This window comes from Carettochelys insculpta, chromosome 4 (genome assembly GCF_033958435.1).
Source record: "Carettochelys insculpta isolate YL-2023 chromosome 4, ASM3395843v1, whole genome shotgun sequence".
In the NCBI taxonomy this organism is placed as follows: Eukaryota; Metazoa; Chordata; order Testudines; family Carettochelyidae; genus Carettochelys; species Carettochelys insculpta.
The window spans coordinates 59,514,707-59,536,060 of record NC_134140.1 but is presented as its reverse complement, the minus strand read 5'-3'; the positions used below and the strand labels follow the sequence as shown (position 1 = coordinate 59,536,060).

At 45.9% G+C, this 21,354-nt stretch overlaps 1 protein-coding gene across 1 annotated transcript in view; it reads right to left on the bottom strand.

The window, feature by feature from the left end:
* The window catches only part of LOC142012053 (uncharacterized), a 28,855-nt gene extending 17,859 nt beyond the window's left edge, over positions 1–10,996 (bottom strand). The window contains exon 1 of the mRNA XM_074991848.1: positions 10,957–10,996. The gene's annotated coding sequence lies outside the window, so the exon portion shown is untranslated. The remainder of the gene's footprint in view (positions 1–10,956) is intronic.
* Positions 10,997–21,354: the final 10,358 nt, after the last annotated feature.

Below are 21,354 nucleotides of genomic sequence, written 5' to 3'. Positions count from 1 at the left end.
AATGGTGCAGGTACATGACCAAGTCATTCAAAATTACCCTGTTGACACATGCTGAGGCAATCCGCACACTCTGTCTTCAGCAGACTCATGCTCTGAAGGGATCAGTTTGCATCACATCACCAGCCTAGTTCCTTCCGCAGTATGGGTGGTAGGAGAGGCTCAAGGCTCCAATCACATGTGGAAGAAGCATATGCTCTACCCCTTTATTCTAGGGTACTATCCCAAGCCTGGGAGGAGAAGGTTTGCCACTTTCCCGTGTCACCACTCCTCCACTCCCATCCACACTGCATGCTTTCCTGGGTCAGCAACACACAAGTCCATTCATTCATGTATTAGCAGTCTCCTGCTTAGAGGATGCTGTCTGCCACAGATTTACTTACGGGTCCTGAGGTGATGCAGGAGTCCAATCCTGGAACCACAGACATTTTGTGACAGGCCAGCTGCCTCCTGGGAGAAAGTTATTTTCTCTTTGAAGACAAGCCTTCACACCTTGATGCAATTCAGATTCAAGTTTGCTAGATATTACATCCAGTTCCTTCTCATCTATAAACTCCCACCCTTGATCCTTCAGAATCTCCGATCGTGACACTGGCCTTTGCCCTGTCTTATGGAGACACAGGACAAAACTTGTATAGGTGACCTTGAGACGGTCCCCTCCTTCAACATACATACATAAGATTTACTTTAACCTGAATTTCAAATTTTGGCTTGTCTGATGTTGGGGAGTCTGCAAGTAAAAGGGGATCTCTGGCTATCTTGCTGTTCCCATTATCGGTACTAAAATCACATGAGAAAGAACAGAAGATTTTATTAAAAAAATATATGAGAGGCAAAAAATCATGGTTAGAGCAGTAAGGAATCATACTGTAACTTCAAGTGAACTTTATGCAGTTGCATCATTAATAACTTGAACCTGTGCCCAAGCCTTGCACTCTATTTTTGTGACCTCCTGTTTTTAGCTCTACAAATGAAAGTGAAGTTGGGGTTAAGTGAAAACATCCAACTTGCTCTTTTGTGCCGGATATAATTTAGCACATCTATGCGGGGTAGGAGGTATGTCTGGGTTGGTTCTTTTTTGGTTTGTATAAACAGCCTTTTCACCAGACCATCATGTTCTGTAAGCCCTCTGCAAAGCCCCTATGTTGGTGAATCAGGGTGTGTCTACACTTGCACTCCTCTTTCGGAAGAGGTATGCAAATGAGGTAAATTGAAAATGCAAATGAGGTATAAATTTGCATATACAGCACCTCATGTGCGTGTTCTAATGTCAAAAGAGCTTCTTTTGAAAGAAGAAAGCCAGTGTAGACGCTACTCTTTCAAAAGTAAACCCATCTTTGAAAGAATCCTTCTTCCCTTTATTTAATGGGAAGAAGGATTCTTTCGAAGATGGGGGGTTACTTTCGAAAGAGCAGTGTCTATACTGACTTTCTTCTTTCGAAAGAAGCGCTTTTGAAATTAGAATACACAAATGAGGTGCTGGATACGCAAATTTATACCTTATTTGCATTTTCAATTTGCCTCATTTGCATACCTCTTTCGAAAGAGGAATGCAAGTGTAGACACACCCTCACAGTGATAAATGGAAGCAACAAGGAGTCTGGTGGCACCTTAAAGCCGACCAAATTTTTCAGGACATAAGCTTTCATGAGATTCAATAGCCCTGCATTGGGACATTGATCGGTGAACTACCTGGGAGCTGATGTCCAATTCAAATTGCAGGCTCTGCGCTGGAAATTATTTTTTTAAAATGTGTTAATAAGCCCCTAGGTAGGCCAAGAGCAAATGTAATGAACTTGTGGTAACTAATGTTTTAAATCTATTCATTTTTCTTAGATAAAGAAGAGTTGCCAGTTTTGCAGAGAAATCCTTTGGTAAAGTACAGACTAGAGAAGACTGGGCAAGAAGACGCCAGACAAAAACAATTCCCCAGAATTGTTTGGTTTTTCTGTTAAAGTGGCTAACCACACCCCCTTTATCTCCATTTCACATGGGTAAACTTGCTTCTCCACTCTCACTAGTCTACTCCAGCATACTAGAATGAAATCATTGTCCCTGTTTTTAAGCACTAACAGCATGATTACTACTATACAGAGTAGATGAGAGGTGGGCCCTCTGCTCAAGAAATACACTGTAAGCAGAGCAAACAGTACAGAGAAGGGACCAAGTCATGACTGCTTAGAAGCATCACAGGAAATTATTTTCTTTCTTGCTATGGCTAGCATCCTGCCAAACTCATGGCCAAGAAAAATGCTTCGGAGACCATCAGATATGAACTTTTGTGTGCTTTCTACTATACAGATATCATTGGCGAGACGAGCATGTCTTAACTAGGAAGTCAGGACCAAAAGGGAATTGCAGTGGAGTTTGCCGGGTTATTTTAGGGGGCTTACAGAATTGCTGCCCTTACTTCTGCGCTGCCTTCAGAGCTGGGTACCTGAGAAGCTGTGCCTTGACAGAAGCAGCATAGAAGGGTAGCAGTACCACAGGCCCTCGCCCACCCACCCTCTATAGCCTTGTGGCACACCCCCCCCATGACTCCTTTTTGGGTCAGACCCCTACAATAACAACACTGTGGCATTGTGGTTGAGTTTACCAATTGTGCAGCCCAATTTGTATAACCAGCCCATTGTTAGTTATTTAGAAAGATTTTGATTTACCCTGAAGCTTTAGGAAGAATGAATAGGTTTTGTGGGGGAGAAGCCTGACAAAAATGGCTGCATCAGTTTCCTTTTCTAAAGTCCTTCTCACACCTCACCATAGATGGAAATCCTTTGGAGGACTCATGGAATCCATCAACTTTGGCAGTGTGGTGCTGGTCAACAGCTGTTAAAAATCAATTACAGGGTGTGGCCTTTAGTTCTTGCTCGAATCATTAGACTGATTTTTCCAATACTGCACTGTGCCTGCAGCCCTGACAGTTCTGCACCTCGTGGGAAAAGACCCCTTAGTCCAGGCCCTCTTTGATAAAATTGGGAACCAAGGAGACTCCCCGATCTCTTCTTGAACGCTAACAATCATTCCCCTTCCCTGAGACACTCCGTGTGAAACTCCCCAACAGCAGACTTAAGCCACATGGGCTTAAAATAAACTTAATAGATACATACTGAGACTCCGTAGAGAGACTTTAAAACAAAGTCCCATGTGCTTAATGTATGCAAACTATTCAAAATCCAGAGGTGCTGCACCCAAGTGTATAGCGAGAGCTGCCACACTCCTTGGCGTGAAGTGGTTTCCATCAGGAACAGGGTTTAAACTTTGATTCAAGGGCTGTCAATACACAGCAGTATACTTATGGATATCCTGTGAACTTCGTCATCACTAACTAAAGCCAATATCTAGTTCACATCTTGGCGGGCAATATCCTTATTTTTTAGTCTTTTTTTGCTTTGCTGATTCACAAAATCCAGTCACTTGCAGCGGCTCTTGCAGTCATTAGTGCCAATTAGCAGGGCTCTGGTGTTGCTGAATACAGCTTATAAATACTTTAATATGTGCCGTTCAGGTTCTGGTTCCAAGCTAGACCACGCAAGTGTAAATCAAGAGTTAATTCATTTGAGTTAATAACGGTGTTAGCCTGACATCAAGCCAAGGAAGATGAGATCAGACCTCGACTCTGAATCAGTTTCCTACAATACGTGGGTGTTGAGCATTGTATTTAGGATCACACAAACAGCCTGGGAGAGCCTCTGACTACTGTTCCCCTCACCCCCTCCAGCAGAGCAGGAGTAGTCTGTACTCTAATGAGGAAAGCTATTTTTAAACTCACAGTGTTGCCTAATGTAATATGTGTCTCACTTGCATCATGGTTACTGTTTGCTTGCATTGGATGTTCGTGTGGTCTAATGGGGACAAGCCAAGGACAGTAACAGAAGAAAGGTCAGAGCAATACCAACCCTGGCATTGAGGCGCAAATGCTATCATCTCTATGTTTAGCACAGTGCTGGCCTTTCTGGATTAAGAACTACAGTTGACTCTGTGTTATCATGTGCACTTCAGTCCTTGATGTCAAACAATCAAACTAAAGTTTTCAAGGCCTCTGTCTACAATCAGCTCTTTGCTTTATAATATGTGCGGAGACTTTGAAGAACATTTTACGACACTGATTTGTACTTTCTTAGCAGTGATCTGAAACCAAACACTCCAGTCAATCGGTGAGTGACGTAGTTGCCTGCCCTGGGAATACATGTTGCTAGTTATAGAGGAGGCCTAATCTCTACAGACTGTAGAGAGAGATCTGAGAATCCCAGCAGACCAGTGAAGAGAAGAAAACACATTTTTGCTAGGAACCATTTGATGGAATCACTTTTAGATGGATTGGAAAGTTTTGCTAGAAGAATTACTTTCCTGCCTCGTCTAAAGCCCACAGGAAATTCTCGCCCGGAAGTGTTCTTTTACAGGTCTGGGTCTGAAGAAAATTCCTGAAGAGCGAAGGATTACTACACAGGTTGTGGAGGCTAACTTTCTTCACTAAACTGAAGGGTCTGCTGGAAAAGTTGAATGGACTCCTGGAAGTAGAGTTCTGCAGCACACTCCAGTAGACCACAGGAGACAGGGAGGGCAAAATAGGACGTGGGAAAGTGGTTTCTATGGATGTGCCCCAGCCCTGATCCTTGCATAGGTTTTGTCAGTCAAAATTATGTGCCTCAAAATTGGCAACTTTGCAAAGATATATTTAGCCACCCATCCTTAGTGACTTTATTCCTCAGGTGGTGCAGTTAGGTTTGAGGGAACCCTGCTCTGACCGGCACCTCTGCATCTTCCTTACACGTAAAACATGGTTGCAAGATTTCACTTCATTTGTAAAATTACTGAAAAAGCCTAAATTGTTCTGTTTGGGGAAGGAAGGAGACTGACTTCTCTTGCATCTAATTTAGCTGCTTTCTTAAATCAAAAGGAGGCCTGCTAGGGTTAAAGGAGAAAAATCACTTAATTTAAATACACTATAGAAGGGAATTAAAAAAAAATGCAAACCCAGTGTTCTAGGCCAGCTGCCAATAGCACTGGCTAATACTGAAGCTCATTCCCCTTTCATACACCACAGCTGTGTGACTGACTGAAGGGTTCAGCTGGAAAGTTCCGTTGTGACATTTCACCCTCTCTTGTTGCTACTGTCACAGACACACATGCGCATTGCTGCATACAAGTCCCCGATGTGCCACGAGATATAAACCGATCTCTGCTCCCACCAAACCAAACTAAGAAGGAAACCTCCAAGGGGCTGACACAAAAGTTCTCAGACTGCAAAGTAATTGCTTTTTTTTTTTTCTTTTTGGTTTAATCCTACACTGTAATGTTTCGTTTCTTTACTTGTTTTCTTTGTAAGCTGTGTTTGGAGATGGGCTGCGTAATACCTCATATCCTGCTGGCTGCACGTGTGACTCAATACACAGCATCACTTGCTGCAAGAAGATAAGCGTCAGAGTAATGTCTCCAGGCAGATGGAAAAGTCTCTGCACCTGTGGGTATAAAGGGCATAAAGGGCCAAGCTGCACCACAGACACAGCAGGTTTTTGTCACTATGTACCAGCAGGATACATACTGATTTAGGTACAGTTAGGTCCAAGCAAGCCCATAGTTAGACTTCCATGGATACAAAATTAGCAGCTGCAGCTGCAAAAATGAGCTGAAGATACGCAGGAGTTTGCAGGGCTTGGGTCATTGCCTCAGTATTGGTAGTCAGTGCCCTGTGAAATCATTAACTGTGAAAAGAATTGGGAGTGCTTAACACATTACAGAATCAGGGCCTTACTTCCACGATTAGCTGTTCAAGCCTTACTAATAGCCTGTTCCAAGTTCATCAGTTTCAGGGTGTCATAAATCCTCATCTACTTGTTAACAATATAATCTGTATACCATTAGATGAATGACCCCAATGAAATTCAAAGCTGTAATTCAGTCCAGGTGGTCTTCTAATCTAGTAGGCGAACCAGTGTAATGGCAGCCTGGTGTTTATCCTGTAACAATCGTCTTTTTCTAAACATTCAAGTTCTAGCCCGAGGTGTTTTGGGCAACACTTAACTGAGATTATTGAGCAATTGAATCGATGAAGCTATTTATGACATAGAAGTTGAGGGCTGGAAGGAACCTTCAGAGGTCATCTGGTCCACCTACCTCTGCCCTTATACCAAATCAGGATTAAGTAATTTTAGACCATTCCTGACCGGTGTTTGGCTAAACTGTTCTGAAAAGCCTCCAGTGACGAGAAAGCCAAAAGCCTCCCTTGGCGTGATCCATGTTACGTGGATACCGTCTCATTAACGAAACAATAAGCAAATCTCTGTGCAAGCTCTCTAAGGAGATTGGGTGAGATAAAGCAGGAATCTAGAAGAAATGGGAAACTATCTCTGTTTGATTAAAAGGAAATAGTGGATTAAAAATAATGTTAGTCTAGCAGCCTAAGCAACGTCTTCTCTCTCTGTCTCAGCTTGTCACTTCTATGGCGCTGATGAGCTGCATTATTTTATTTGTTAATCTCTCTTGCGTCTGTCACTCTGACAGCCCAGCCCTGCAGTGAGGGATATTATAACTCAAATACACACTTCAGAAACTTCTGAGCTCAGAACAAAATAAAGAGCCAGTTGACTTCTAAACAACTCACTGTACTCAGAGCCACTCCCTAAAGAACACTTGGCTCTGACATATTGCTGAGATGCTAGCTCCAAAGGCCGGGGCCCGTTAGCTACAGGAGGCGTTCTCCAAGTCATACATCTCTGATATCTGGGTCTGTCTATTCCAGCCTAATAACCAACAGTATTATTTGTTACTTCAAGAGATCACACACAGATCCCAACATATATATAAACCAACTGTTGTCAAGGCAAGGGACTTTCTTGATGGCCGATCGTAGCAATGGGTCGGTGAGTAGGTTTCTGTGCCTGGAGTGACAAGTTCTGGACAATTGTGTGAAGCTCAACTTCAACATGTCCATGAGGCTTGGACTCATTCCACCAGTGCAGACTTTGACATGGTCCCAATGGCAGAAAGTCTGCTTGGAGCCAGAAGCAACAGAAGGCCTAGCCGTGGTAGAGGGCATTGTTCCTTTATGGGCTTAGCTTCCCTGACAGCATCTGGGCAGAAGTGCTTGTTCTTATACACAGCCAGTTGGCAGTGGACATGGACTAAAGCAGGACACACCACAATCTCCACACCATAGCCTCATGCCAGCCAGCACAGCCCTACAAGTTGCTCGAGGCCAGAGAGGAAGGTGGAGCCAGAAAAGCCGCCATTCCAGACATCACTATTTCCGCTCCTACCACAGTGAGGCTAGCTACAGACAATGGAATTCTTTTTGTAGTAGTGAGCTCCTGCTTTTGTCTAGAGCAATTCTGCTCCCTGATCAGCCCCTGCACTGCATAAAGTTGGCTGAATGTCCAGCTCAGTTAGACCAGGACATGTATTAATGGGCCACAAAACAGGGCACCACAGAGATGGCTCAAAAAGGGGTGGGGGGGGGAAGGTCCACTCATCTCTCATTTAACGAGTACTCACTAAAATGAGGGATATAACTATATACCTTTGGTCACTAAAAGAGTGAACTTCCCCCCGTTGTAAGAGCCAGCTACGGGGTCCCTGGCCTGGGTGCAGGGAGACCCCCCAGCCCTGGCCAGCCCTGCTCCAACACCCCTGGCTCACAACTCCCCATGCACCCCCCGCCCACAGGTACTGCACCTTTTCCAACACCCCCGCCCCCACCAGGTTCACTTACCTTTCAAGCTGCATGCTGCCACTCCTTCCCCCAATTAGGAGCACTTCAAACCAGTCAGAGACTTTTACATGTATTTTAATGGTAATTTAGTGTCCCTCTTATGAGTGTTCACCTACGAGCAGAAAGTTGGGAACCAATTGTGCTCATATAGCAAGGGGTGAGTGTCTAACATTTATCAAAAGGAATTGGGCTTAAGAATTCTTGGCTTCAAAAAGAAAACACCAAATAGAGTAAAAAAATTATAAAACATCGTAAGATGCTATTAGTCTTTTCTTACTCAGAAAGCTACAGGTGCCAGGAATATTAGCCCTGAAGCTATTTCTTCACCTTCAGCAAATGGGCTTTTTCATTTTTATGGCGACATTAACAATGACTTAGAAGCTGACCCTTTCTCTTAATTGAAAAGCATGGTAGCATGCTTTGAAATGCAGCCCAGTGTGGTTTTTTTTCCCATGTGCAACTGAAAGAAATAATGTTTGTGGGAAGCATCGATCCATCACCTCCTCACCTGCCCTGTAGTTTGCTCTCAGGCCATAAAATAGAGCAGCATTCTGAATGATAGCCACCAGGCACTATACTATTGGCATTGTGAGATACAGTGTTTGCGGCCATTCCTCTAAGCCTGTGGTGTCCAATATGCTGTCCGTTCGCCACAAGAATGATGGAAGGTCTAGAAAATGTGACCTATGAAGAAAGGCTGAAAGCATTGGGCTTGTTTAGTTTGGAAAAGAGAAGATTGAGGGGCGACATGATAGCGGTTTTCAGGTATCTAAAAGGATGTCATGAGGTGGGAGAAAACTTGTTCTCTTGGCCTCTGAGGATAGACCAAGAGGCAATGGGCTTAAACTGCAGCAAAAGAGGTTTAGGTTGGACATTAGGAAAAAGTTCCTACTGTCAGGGTGGTCAAACAGTGGAATAAATTGCCAAGGGAGGTTGTGGAATCTCCATCACTGGAGATATTTAAGAACAGGTTAGATAGCTGTCTGTCAGGGATGGTTTAGACAGTACTTGGTCCCGCCATTGGGGCAGGGGGCTCGACTCGATGGCCTCTCGAGGTCCCTTCCAGTCCTAGTGTTCTGATTCTATGATTCTGTGTGGCAAACGGGACAGTGTGGTGTGGCGAACAGCTCATTAGCGCCACGTGTGAAGTGCCCTCCGCCCCCTCCATGCAAACACCCCGGCACATGGCGGGAGAAGCATGTGGTGGAGGCAGCGCACGCAAGGCCGCTCAGAACAGGCAGGCGGCTCGCTCAGGGTGGCTGGCATAGCGCAGCTTGGAGCAGCGTGGCTGGGCGTGGCTCACACGGCATGGCTAGGGGCTGGGTGGCTCATGCAGTGCTAGCGACAGTTCTGGTGAGTCTCTGTCAGTTTGCTGGGTGGGGAGGTAGGTGCGTGGCTGGGGCGGGGGGAGTGTAGTGATCATTAAATTTCTTTTGGCCATCACTGCTCTGAGCCCCTCTAACCGAGCAGGAGTTACTTTGATTGCCTGAGTCCCATTGAACCAAACTGGACTAGTCACAGGAGTAACTCCCCCACTTTGTGGCGGGAACTGGCGTGGGCCCAGCCTGGCAGCCTGCTGTGATCCTCCTTCCCCCACTGTGCCCTACGGCGCCCCGTTCTCTGGGTGTCGGGAAGCGCAGGGCCCTAGGGCTGGGTTCTCTGCTTCCTGCTGCCATGGTGAACCCGAGGGTGGGTGGTGTATGTGTGTGGGGTGGGGGAGAGGACGGAGCAGGCAACCTGGCCATTCCGGCTCCTGCCACTGCGGTGAAGGCAGAAGGGAGGCAGTCCCTGCTGCTTCCCCGTGCTGGGCCCTTCCCTCAGTAATCCCCTGGATGGCGCTGGGAACAATCCATAGGACAATTGAGGTGGCTGCTGTGCGACCCCCCCCCAAAAAGCAGGGTTTCTGGGGTGGCTGCCCTGAACCACCCTACAGACAGGATGGCTCTGTCTGAACCGGAGCCCAGAGTAGAGCTGGGGCCAGGTCCCCCAGGCTGCTACTGCAGGAGTGGAACTAAGAGGCAGTGAAGCAGACGACTGCTGGGACTGGTAGAGAGTAGGAACCTAGTTGATACGCTCTCACAACAGGGAGCTAACCAGAGGGCTGAGCCACAAAGCTCGCCATGCACCTCCCCAGGAAAGAGAGGGACCACAGAGAAGGGACTGACCGAAGGGGCACCAGCCTGACCAAGCTAATTCCGTGGAGAAACCACAAGGGGGTGCCATCCAGTGGTGAGCAGAGCAATCCATTACATCCACCTGTGGCAGCTTCAAATTTAAGGTTAACCTCATAAGAAATCCACTGTTTCTGTGCTGTATATAGCCTGGGTGTTTTTAGATAATTACAACTAAAAAACATCTGCAAAGTGTCCAGCAGCAGTCAAAAAAACTAAGCGAATGTTAGGCACGAGTGGAAAGGGCATAAGACAAACCATGTAATACTGTTACATGAATGTAGGGCAGTGGTGACTGCTGGGAGGCGCCAGTCAAGCCACCATAAGAATCCTCTCAGTGTCACCATGCCTTTTCCTATCCCTGCCTCCCCCGACTCCACCCCTTCCCCATGTCCCTGAGCCTGCCCCGATTCCACCCACTTCCCTGAGCCAGACTGGTTCCAGCTATGCATTTGTCAGTATTCAGCTCTTGGACCTGGGCATGATCTTCCTGCATCAAGCTTGCGTTTTTTGTGCTCTTACTCATCTTTTGTAAATCTGGTCCACTGTTACTATGGCAGCACGTGTGTTTTAGAGAGATTGAAATGCACAGTTTTAATATACAAGACTGAATATTGCCATTATTGACTTTTAAATCTGTTCCTCTCCTGGTGCCTTTACAAATATGGTTGTTTCTTCGGAACTCTCAGGTGCCTGGAGTAATAGTCCAGGTGTTGTCTTACTCCAAAGTGAGACAAAGATCTGACTTGTATTAATCATAGCCGGCATTCTGCGGTTGCAGGTGCATTTATGGAATGTTTTACTAGTAGCTGGAGTGAGCACACTCAGGCTCAAGCATTCTGAAACCTTTTCCTAACATGGACAACCTTTTAATCAAGCTAGTCACTCACTGACTCCTACCCTCTGTATGGAAAAGTGATAGGGAAGTATTTCCAGCTGCTAGAACTCATTATCATCAATGAAAAACACATTAAATAAGGCACTGAAACCAGCACACTCAATCCAACCAGCTCTCCACTGACCACAGCTTGGGAACTGCTGAGCTAGTAACAAAACTTTCCTAAAATCAGCCATTTTTACCTTATTTTCACTTCTTCTCTCGGGTCTATGGTGATTTTGTTTTCACAGTGAAGTTCCTGTTTCTTTTCCTATTTTCACTCTCTGGTGGGGCCCGAGCTTCTTGAGTGAGGCATTGGAAGACAGGGCCAAAAAGCCCCTGCAATAAAAGCTGCCAGGTAAGAATCTGAGCTGCCTCCATCAGGTTTATGTCAATGAAGAATTTCCTCTGCAAGGGCAAATCCAGCCTCTCGATATCTTCAAAAATATTCTCGCTAGCAAGCAAAGTGAGAACATTGCCTCTAGCAAACTGCCCAAGTGCATAATCCCAATAAACAATATATAGCCAAGAACATAAGGGTGTGGTGCTGGCAAAACAATGAGAGAATGTAAATCTGCAGAATAATTCTATCACCTGCACACCCATAATCTACAGCTACACCAGAGGCTTTTCTCAGCAGAACTGGGCCTGTGTTGGGGAAAACCACAGAGTGTCTACAAGCAAAACGTGTTTTGTTGACAGTTTGTCGACAAAAGCCGGCACACCCACCGGCAGCCTTCTACCTCTCCTTGTTCAGGTATAACGCCACTCTTGACAGTGTTCTGTCAACAAAACGGCCATGTAGATGCTCCAGGGCACTATTGGCGACAGACAGGGCTTCCGGTTCACTGGACAGCCCTGTTTGCAGCGCTTCCGGTCAGCTGTTCTGTCAAGAGAGAGCCGGGCAGTCTGGCTGTCTCTGTCGTCAGAGTGGATTGCTCTTTCAATCTGCTTTTATGTGTAGAGGCAATCTGTCAACAGAAGTTTTGCTGGGAAATCCCTTTCAACAATGACTTTTATTGACAGGCTTCTTGTGTAGATGTGGCCATATCGAAATATGTGGGAAACATTAAGAAAATGACCGGGACAAATTTCTGTATTTTTTTCCAGATAGTTTGTGAATCTCTAGGTCTATCTGTGCCAGAGGCTATTGAAATCGTGAAAACTTTTCAATACCATGCAGCACCGCTGGTCAGAACCTACCAGCTCTTTCTTCTACTAGACTGATATCTATAGGGGGGACCATTAAAGCCCAGATTTTCCAAAAGGATCACTGAGCTTGAATACCTTTATTTATAATAGCCAAATCTGAGACATCGTTCATTCCCAAAAGATGAGGCAGCCAGCATTTATGACTACTCCTTAATGGTTATGTCACAGGCTACGTCTACACTATGAGATAAATTTGAATTTTAGGCAGTTAGTGCGCTATTACCACATGACTCTTCACTGTAAATATCTTTAGCTCGATTTAGGGAGCACTACTAGCGATATCATAATATCGTTGGCATCTGCTGGGCATGTCGTCGAGTTTGAATTCAAAAGTTTGATTAAAGGCCAGTGTAGAAGCACCGGGTCTTACAGTCAACTTTATTAGCCTCCAGAGATGTCCCCTATGTAACCCACAATGCCCCTCAGTGCTCTGCTCTGGCCGCTGCTCTCCAGGTGCACAGGAATTAGGTAACAGGAAGATCATGGATTTCAAAATGGGAGCAGCAAGTCTGTGGCTGTGGGGTCATGTTTGTATGAGAGCCTGAGAAATGTCTTTCTTTGCTGTTACCGCTGTGAGCGCATCTACCCATTACAAATAGCCCCAGCACGGAGTTTGTGGTTCTGACTCTACACTTGGTATTTTTTTCTGTGCTGCCTCCGCACCACATGGCAGCAAGGCTGTTGTGGGGGTTGTGCTTGCATAAGAGGTTGAGAAACTTCTTCTCAGGGGTTCACATATGTGCGTGAACCCCCTTTCCCTCCCCCCCAGGCACCATGCAGTCAGGGGGTCTTTTCCACGCTCAGCTGCATCATATGGGTAGCCCCCGACACAACAGAAGGACGTGCTGACCATGCTGCCAGGCAGCACCATGTCCTGGCTTGCGCGCGGTTCAGGCACCAAGGGGAGGAAAGATGCTTGCAGCCATCTGGGGAGTGGGGCAGGGCGGGGAGCTGCTTCAACTGGCCTCTCACCAAAAATATTTTGGGGCCTTTCTGCCACCGGGAGGAAGTCTCCCCTAGCAGCTACAAATTGGGAGGGCTTGCAGTCACCCAGCAGGACTGCCTCAGCTGGCCCTCCCGACTGAAACTCCCCCATGCCACTGCCCCAACGAGGACCCGAGGGGGACTAGCTGTTGCCAAGGGGGAGTAGTGGCCCCCAGCGACTATGAATTGCAGGGCCTGGCTGCTGCCCGCGCGTGGGGACAGTTCAAGTGGCCCTTGAGCCACAGACCCCGCACCCCACAGCCAAAAAAGTTTTTCGGGGACCATGTCAACTGGCCATGCAACCTCCCACATTTCACCCCCCCCACCACCACGCCCGCAATGGCAATGAAATTTGGCGAGCCACCATCTCCCATCCCAAGCGTTAGCAATGGCTGCGTAGTGAAGACAAAAAAAAAAAATTTTTTTCCTAGCCTTTTCTATCCTCTTTCTTCTAACTTTGTACCCCTTCACGCAGGAGAAAGTGGATGGAGGGCCAATTCAGAACACAGTCTGTGCACAGAAACTGTATAATGGACTGGGAAGCCAAATACCCTCCCCTCAGCAACTTTCTTTTTTCAAGAACTTTACTATCTACTCTTTCCGAATGCTTGTCACTATCCCTGTATTATTTTCAGGGATCATATGTCATCAAGGGAGGGAGGACAGTCAGTGAAAGGCCATTTGAGAAGACCCACACCTCCTGATTTTTATAAACTCCTTGATAATTCAGTTACAGATACAGTTTTAAAAAGCAATTCAGTTATGGAAGAAAGCGATTTTTGTTAATTTGGTGATCTTTATTGATGTCACTACCTTTCCTTCCTTCCACCTGGAAAGTGGACATTTACCTACCATGGGAGGGGAATGAAGGCAATGCAATGTGGGAAGATGATATCAAATACCAGCAAAAAGACCTAGAATGCTTCGGGAATGAGGGACCTGTGGGATAGGTTCCCACAATTCACGGCTACAAAAGTCGATGTTTGCCAATTGCATATGGCAGCAATAAGTTGACTTTGTGCGGGGCACGTGGGGAGGTGAGGATAGTCAAAGTCAAATTTATAAATTCTTGAGTTACAAAATCGATGTTAATAAATTCAAATTTATCTCATAGTGTAGATGTAGCCTAAGTATAGTAGTTCAGGAGTATGCAAAGTAGCAGGGCTGTGGTGTGAAATTTCCTAGGGTGTGGTGGGGGCACAGCACAATTGACTGCTATGTCTCAGGCTCATCCATCTAATTGATGAACTACACTACTGTTTTGTGTATGTGTATTCACATTTATAGACCTATTCATAAAGGTTTTACATTCTACAGGCTTATTTTCTTACATGTGCTGAAAGGGTTTTTTTTTCATCTGAACATAACTAACATTTCTGGCAGTTTGAGTTACATGAGGCAGGTTGGGGGGGGGGGGGGGGCGCTGCTAATTGCAAGGACGAAAAGTGGGGCCCGATGAGAAAAGTTTGCTCACCCCTGTTCTAGCTAATGCTTGCAGGACCATGAGATCAGGGGGTGGTGGAAAGGGCTATATATGGGCCCGAGTGTTACTTGTTTTCAGATCAGCTGGATTTGTCACTTCCTGCAAGACAGGGCTGCTTTTTATCTTTTGCTGTTTATAGAACAGAAAAAATATATATATAAAGGCTATTATTTTCTCGCATACCATTCCTAAGTTAATGTCAATAATAAATTGAGACTACACAACATGGGTTTGTCTCCATTTGCCCCAAGCTTCGAAGGGGGGGGCACGTCAATCAGGGTGATGGGAGATTACTAATGAAGTTCTGTGGTGAATACGCAGTCATACGTTAGGCTAATTCTCTCCCGCAGCAACTTAAGCTTCAAATGTGCATGTAGCTGCTTGCGCTTTACTCCTTTTGAGGGACTTTGAAGTAGCACGGACACTCTGAAGCGCCCGTGGCTGCACACATGCCAGCGCTTCGAAGTTTGAAGCTTTGAAGTTGCTGCGGGGAGAATAAGTGTAATGAAGTGCTGCATATTCACTGCAGCACTTCATCAGTAATCTCTCTCCAAAGTTGGGAGCAAGTGTAGACCCAGCCCATATGTATAGTCACGTCACTGGGTAGCTGTTGTTTCTTCTTATCGTTTTTAGGGAATGTACCATCAGTTGTCAGGTCTAGTCATAGGAGGACAGATTTTCAGTAGGGAGCAATATACAAGAGCCAACTTGAGGGTGGCATTCTGAACAAATAAAATGTAGGCAGCCAGATCTAACACATCACCAATCCTCTACCCATCACCTGATCATTGAATTATATTCAATCCTTTACATAAAATTGTACATACCTTGTTTATTCTTTAAAACTGGGAACATGGTTACCTAAAGGGAAAACGAAGCAACAGTTTGAAATCAGGGCTTTTTAAAAACACAAAAAATATAGGCCTGGTTGTTACACTGTATAATTTGTTCTTTACAGGCTAGAACATACAGATGGATGAGACATTGGTGTGCATTGCTCCTTTAAAAGCAGTTTTCTAAATCAGAGGTCACGCAGGTAGTATGAGATAAGGACAGTTACTATGGCAAGGCAGACAAGTAAGTAGTTACTATAGCAACTAGGAACAGTATGACTAATAGAGCAAATTGTTGTGTAAAGCACACAAATGTCAATCTCTTATTGACATCTACAATTCTATCCTGTAGGCAGGCACCTTTGGACTTAACATTTTCCTTTTACGTGTCATGTTTGAGCTGACCTATTTCTAATCACTCAGTACCGTTACCATATAGTACTATTAATGCCACTAGAAGTGTGAATGATGGGTGTGTGTGTGTGTGTAATTATTCACATATAAGACTAGTGCAATTCTTAAGTTTTTTTTGCAAGAAGTTGTAGTTATGCATGCAAATTGTATGTGTACATATCTGAAAACGTGAGTATATATGTCTAATGACAATAATTTGCTCTTGCGTGGTGCTGTCACAGCTGGGAATGTCAAAGCATGCATTTTTTTATAAATGGGGAAACAGCTGCACAGAACGGATAAGTGACAGATACACAGCCAAGGCTGCTGGCACACAGGCAGGTGCTGCTAGACTGGTGGCCCCCAAACTGTGAGGCACAGCTGTGGAGGAGGGGAAATGACAATGTCTGGGACAACCCCCACAGGTACAGCGTGTTGGTGTCCACAGAGGGCCTGGCAGAAACTGCTCCCACGCCACCTCTTCCCCCACTGTGCTGGTGCCCCTGCACACACACCCCCCCATTCCAGTTCTGGCCCCAGCTGTGACCCTGGTTGCAACACCCCCCCCCCCGCACTTATTCCCAGCTTTTTGATGTGGCTCTGCCCCAGCTCCCAACTGCGGCTCCCAGGCAAGTGTGGACAGAGTCCATTGCAGGTAAGCGTCAGTGTTCTCTATAATATTTTTCTATCGGTGGGTAGAATAAATTTTGTCATGTGCACCCAGGCATGTATGGATGTGCACCACCAAAAGAAATGCATGCTGCTGGCTGTGGGTGCTGTGTTAATCAGCTGGATCTTGCCCGGGTGGCTGCCAGAACACTTAGCTTACAGAGAACACTGGTAAGGGGAACCACTGCATTAGATCATGCTACCACTGTTCTCATCCGACTTCATGCTCTTCCCACCATGAGACCTTAGTGGCTGAGTGGCTCAGAGGCTTTTAAGCATTTATTTGCACAACAGGCCTGTGAGGGAAGGAAGTGCTATTATCCCCATTTTACAGATGTGAAACTGCGACACAGCAGGGCTAAATTGTTTACTCAGAGGAAGTCTGGCAGAACATGATATTGAGCCCACTGTCTTACAGGTCTAGGGCTTGTGGGCTAGTGTCTTACCCACTGAGCAGTGCTTCCTCTTTCTAGCAATTAGCTCTTTCAAAGGAAAGCCTGTAGCATGAAGAATGTGTTGCCTGTTCTTCCTATAGCAGGCAGAAAAATTACACATTTTTGATCAAGCCATTGATCATCACCTAGTACACTACGGCAAACCTGATGCATCCTGATTTTGTGTGTGTGTGTGTGTGTGTGCGTGCACACGCACACGCGTGTGCTAGTTCACCACTGGTCTAACTTCACTGACATCAGTAAGGGTCACTGAGGATGAAGTTGGACCAGCAAATCTGCATAACATCATTGTCGTGCACAGTGGCGGCTGGCCACTGACCAAGAGGGGGAAGAACCCCACCCTGAACCCAGATGGGCAGAACCAAGCCCTGCCCCCTTACCTGACCAGAAGGTTGGGAGGGGGTGGGGGGAGGGCAGGACTATCTGTATAAAAGCCCCAGCCATAAGAGAAGGCAGACGCTGGACCTGAGCTTCCAGGCTGGACAAACAGTGCAGTGCTGCTGAAGGCCGAAGACTGGCCTGGCCCACCAGGGCTCACCAAAGAAGAGCTACAGGATGTAGGCCCCACTACCTCAGGACAAAAGAACCTAACCTGCGGCCCTATGAGGTACGAGCTCCAGGGAGCAGGGTGGGGGAGGCTGGAAGTGGCCCAAGGTAGCCAGGTCCATGTGTTGCATTGCAGATCCTCACTGACCCTGGTGGCAGACTGCTCTGCTGCTAGTGGGGCCCTGGGTCATGGTGCAGTGGAGTGGGTGAGCCTGCACCCCACCACCCCTAACTTGTGGGTGGCAGTCTCCCCTCTCTAGGTGCATGGGAGGAGGCCTGACCTTTATGCACTGCTGTTGGTTTGTTGCCCCACCCTGCACCAGGGCCTGGGTTTAGTGACTCTTACCTGCCTTTGTCTGTTACCCTATCCGGAACAAGAGCAGGGACCAAGTGAGGCCCAAGCACAGTCCCTAGCCCCAGAACCAAGCCTTGGTGGCTGACAATCACCTGGAGCAGTGTCTCCCAAAGTGTGGTCCACGGCCTATTACCAGTCCTCGGAAAAAAAATACCGGTCCTTAGAAAATATACAAATTTTTGCTATGTGCTATTATTATTGTGAATAAATAATAACCAGTGAAAATGTATTTGTTTTTCATTCTTTTTTACATGTGTTTATATTTTGGGTCGTAAAAAAAGGCACTGGAATAAACCAGATCTCAACTATCTAAAGTTTGGGAAACCCTGGCCTAGAACATGGGCATGCGCAACTCATTTAATTTACTAAACAATAACTTGTCCTTATGAAATGTTAGTAACTGATTCAAGCTCTCTGAGTGTACCTCTAAAGTGCATTTAACCATGAATTCAACAGCTTCCATTCCATGCAGTTCTACAATTTCTCAGTGTGGGCAAGGAAAAAGCAGCTCTCTTTCTGCAGTAATCCTTCAAAAATACTCTGGGATTAAGCCTAGTGAAGTATTCTTCTCAGTGGCTATTGTCCTCAATAATTATTGTAAAGTTAATGGGAAAGTACAGCATGCTAATCCCTTTTAATCCAACGCACTATTTCAAATGAGCTTTTGTGGATGCTGTAGTTAAGTGGTGTGCAGTGGTAACTGTAGTACAATGGCTACTGAATGTTGTGGTGTTTGCCTATCTTATCCTTAGTGACCAGTAAAGAAGTGATTAAATATGCACTACACTAAGGCTAGCTTGCCTGGGTAAGTGAAATTAATGTACGTACTCCCAGGTACAGAAGGACTTTGAGCCTGAGCATTTTGATATGTTTCCTACACCAGGTGGAAACACGCCGGGCACCACCATATAGGAGCCATCTGAGCCCTTTGACTGGCCCACCTGTTTATAAATGAATGGAAGCGCAGCGGCAGCAGCATGCTCAACCTCCGCCTGAAGGGATAGCGAACAGACTGGTACTACAATGCTGTAGCCCTGTTGCTACATGGGGATAGCCCCCTTCTGCTTCTCTGTTCATTTAAGCACCTTAAGGTCTCATTCCTTCGCCTGCTGAAGCTGCTGGATGAGGACCATGGCGACCACTGATCTAACTTTTGCCATTGTGGTCTGAAGGGCTCATGAAGTTCCTGCAGCCTCTTCCCAGCACTGCCACTGACTTGCTGTATAGAAGTCACTTCACTTCTGTGCCTCAGTTTCTACAGGCATATGGATTTTGTTAAAGATAAAATGGGGACACTGTTACTTTACTTAACTCCCAGTGGTGTTTGGAGACTGAATTAGTCACCATGTTTGATGGACCACAGACATGTGATGCATTATAAAGGTTCCAACATCCCTGAACTTGGGCAAAATGCTGCCACTGGGCCAATCTTTGCAGTGCCAGCCTATCTCTAGTCAGGCCACTTGTGTGCTCCTGTCATCAGCACATTGCTTCATTCTGAGGGCAGCTCTGGCAGGTGGCAAGCCACTCTCTGACACCAGTGGGAGATAAACGCATTCAGTACTGAGACAGCTTGGCCCTGGGTCAATGAGCTCTTATGACTGTACCCCAGCTCCACACCCTGCCCCCTAAAAAAAAAAGGAATTAGAATGATCTTTGAAAACACTATTTAGTTCTGTTAATTTTCCTGGAACTTTTTAGTTTGTATTGTAAATTGTACTCAATTTTGTATTTAAGTATAAATAATGGCCATGGTGTTGAAATACACCCAGTATCTTGCAGCAAATGAGAGGAAGCAGCTGAAGGGTGGGATTGGAGGATCCAGGGAGGCAGAAGAGAAGGCTGACAGGTGAGAACTGTGGATTATTAAACACTGGTAAATCTTTTGGTTTAAATAAAAGTATCAGGATTAGGTGGCTCAGGCTCAGGTTAATCAGGTGAACATCGATGTGCACCATTGAGTCTTGTCTGCATAATTGAAGTCCCAATGCAGAAAGATGCTTTAAATACATGTGTAACTTTAACCACATGAATAGTTGCGTTTTATATTTTAAGTACTTTCCTGAATTGGAGGATTGTATTTATGGAAACTATGTTTTAATGCCTCATTTAAAATTGGTTGCCTACTAGCAAGGAATAGAGGAAAATGAGTTCATCTTGGAACAGAGTAGGTTTTTTTTTTGTTTTTTTTTTCCCCAAGGTTTATGAATATCATGGTTTTTTCCTAGTACCAGCTCTTCCAGTTGAAGTTAACAAGTGGGGTGGGAAGCAAATAGAATGTTGTAGGCAAGAAAGCCTATCGTGCCCTTTGCAAGTCCTTCTAACAGTAGAAGAAGCCCACCAAAAGGTCAGATGTTTGCATTCAGTCATGGTACTTCTCCCCTCCCAGACCTGCCAGAGACAAGCCACACAAGCGCCCATGGCAAGCTGAGGCCAGCAGGCACCATGGAGACCCCCCTCGTGGAGCGCCAGGGCCTCACCTGTGGAGCTGCTGTGAGTCCCTCCCAGCGAGGCACCTTGCAGATTCTGCCAGCACTGGGCGGCCCTCGTCTCACTGCTCCTGGCAGTGCTGAGTCAGCGGTGGGGGTGACTCACAGGAAACCCCATGCACCCCGGGCAGCATGAGCCTGGGGTTGTGCCTGCCTGCTCTGCCCTTCCCTGCCCCAGCGAGGGAGGGGTCAGGGCCCAGCTGTGCTGTGACCTGCCCACGCCCTCTCCAGCTGCACAAAGTCCTATACTGTGGATTTCAAAGTGCTCCTCTGCCCCTCCGGCACACGCCGAGCTCTGGCCACCTTGGGGGTTTTCACATGAGCCAGCCTCAGCACCAAGGGGCGTTTTGTGACATTCCCTGGGGGAGCACAGTAAGCTGATGAAAGGCCAATAGCAGGAAGCTCAGAGATCAACACTTCCTCTGGCTTAGCTCATCTCCCCTCGGAGAGCACCTAGGGGCCCAGGCCTAGACCAAGTTCCCCTTGGGCTAGCCACTGCACAAAACGCAATAAAAAATGCAAGCTCTGCATTTGACAAACTGGCCCCATAGGCAGCTTTCCTAAACAGAAGAGAGAACAGGAGGCGTATCCTGGGTTAATAAAAAGTTACAACCTTGCCACACTTGCTCAGATGCATTTACACGTATCAGACAATATTTTTTAAATCTGGTCCTAACGATAGACTCATAAATCCATATTCAGTAATTTGCTGATGTAAAAATTCATTAATGCAGCTTTGCGGATGCTGGTGGTATTGTGCACCTTCAACAACATCGAGTTCAGCAAAACTCAAGCTTTTTGACAAGGAAATACGGGGATAACAAAATTAGGTGATGTGGCAAGAATATGGCCACTGAAAGGCATTGTTGGTAAAAAGCAAAGTAATGCATGCTGGATAATGTAATCCCAACTATTTCTTCAACCGGATGGGGTCCAAATCAACTATTACTGCTCAGCAAAGAGACCTTGGAATTATGCAAACATAACCTGCTGCCCGATCGAATTTTAAAACAAGAAAACTTTAAAATGCATATTATCAGTTAAAATGATTGTATTATATTCAAACAAGACCTGAAAAAATATTATTATAATATCCTTAAAACATAATCTAAAAGAAGAAATAATGATGGCTTTCAACAGAAGTACATTTTCTTTGGTGGCCCTGAAAGCTATCAGTGTTCA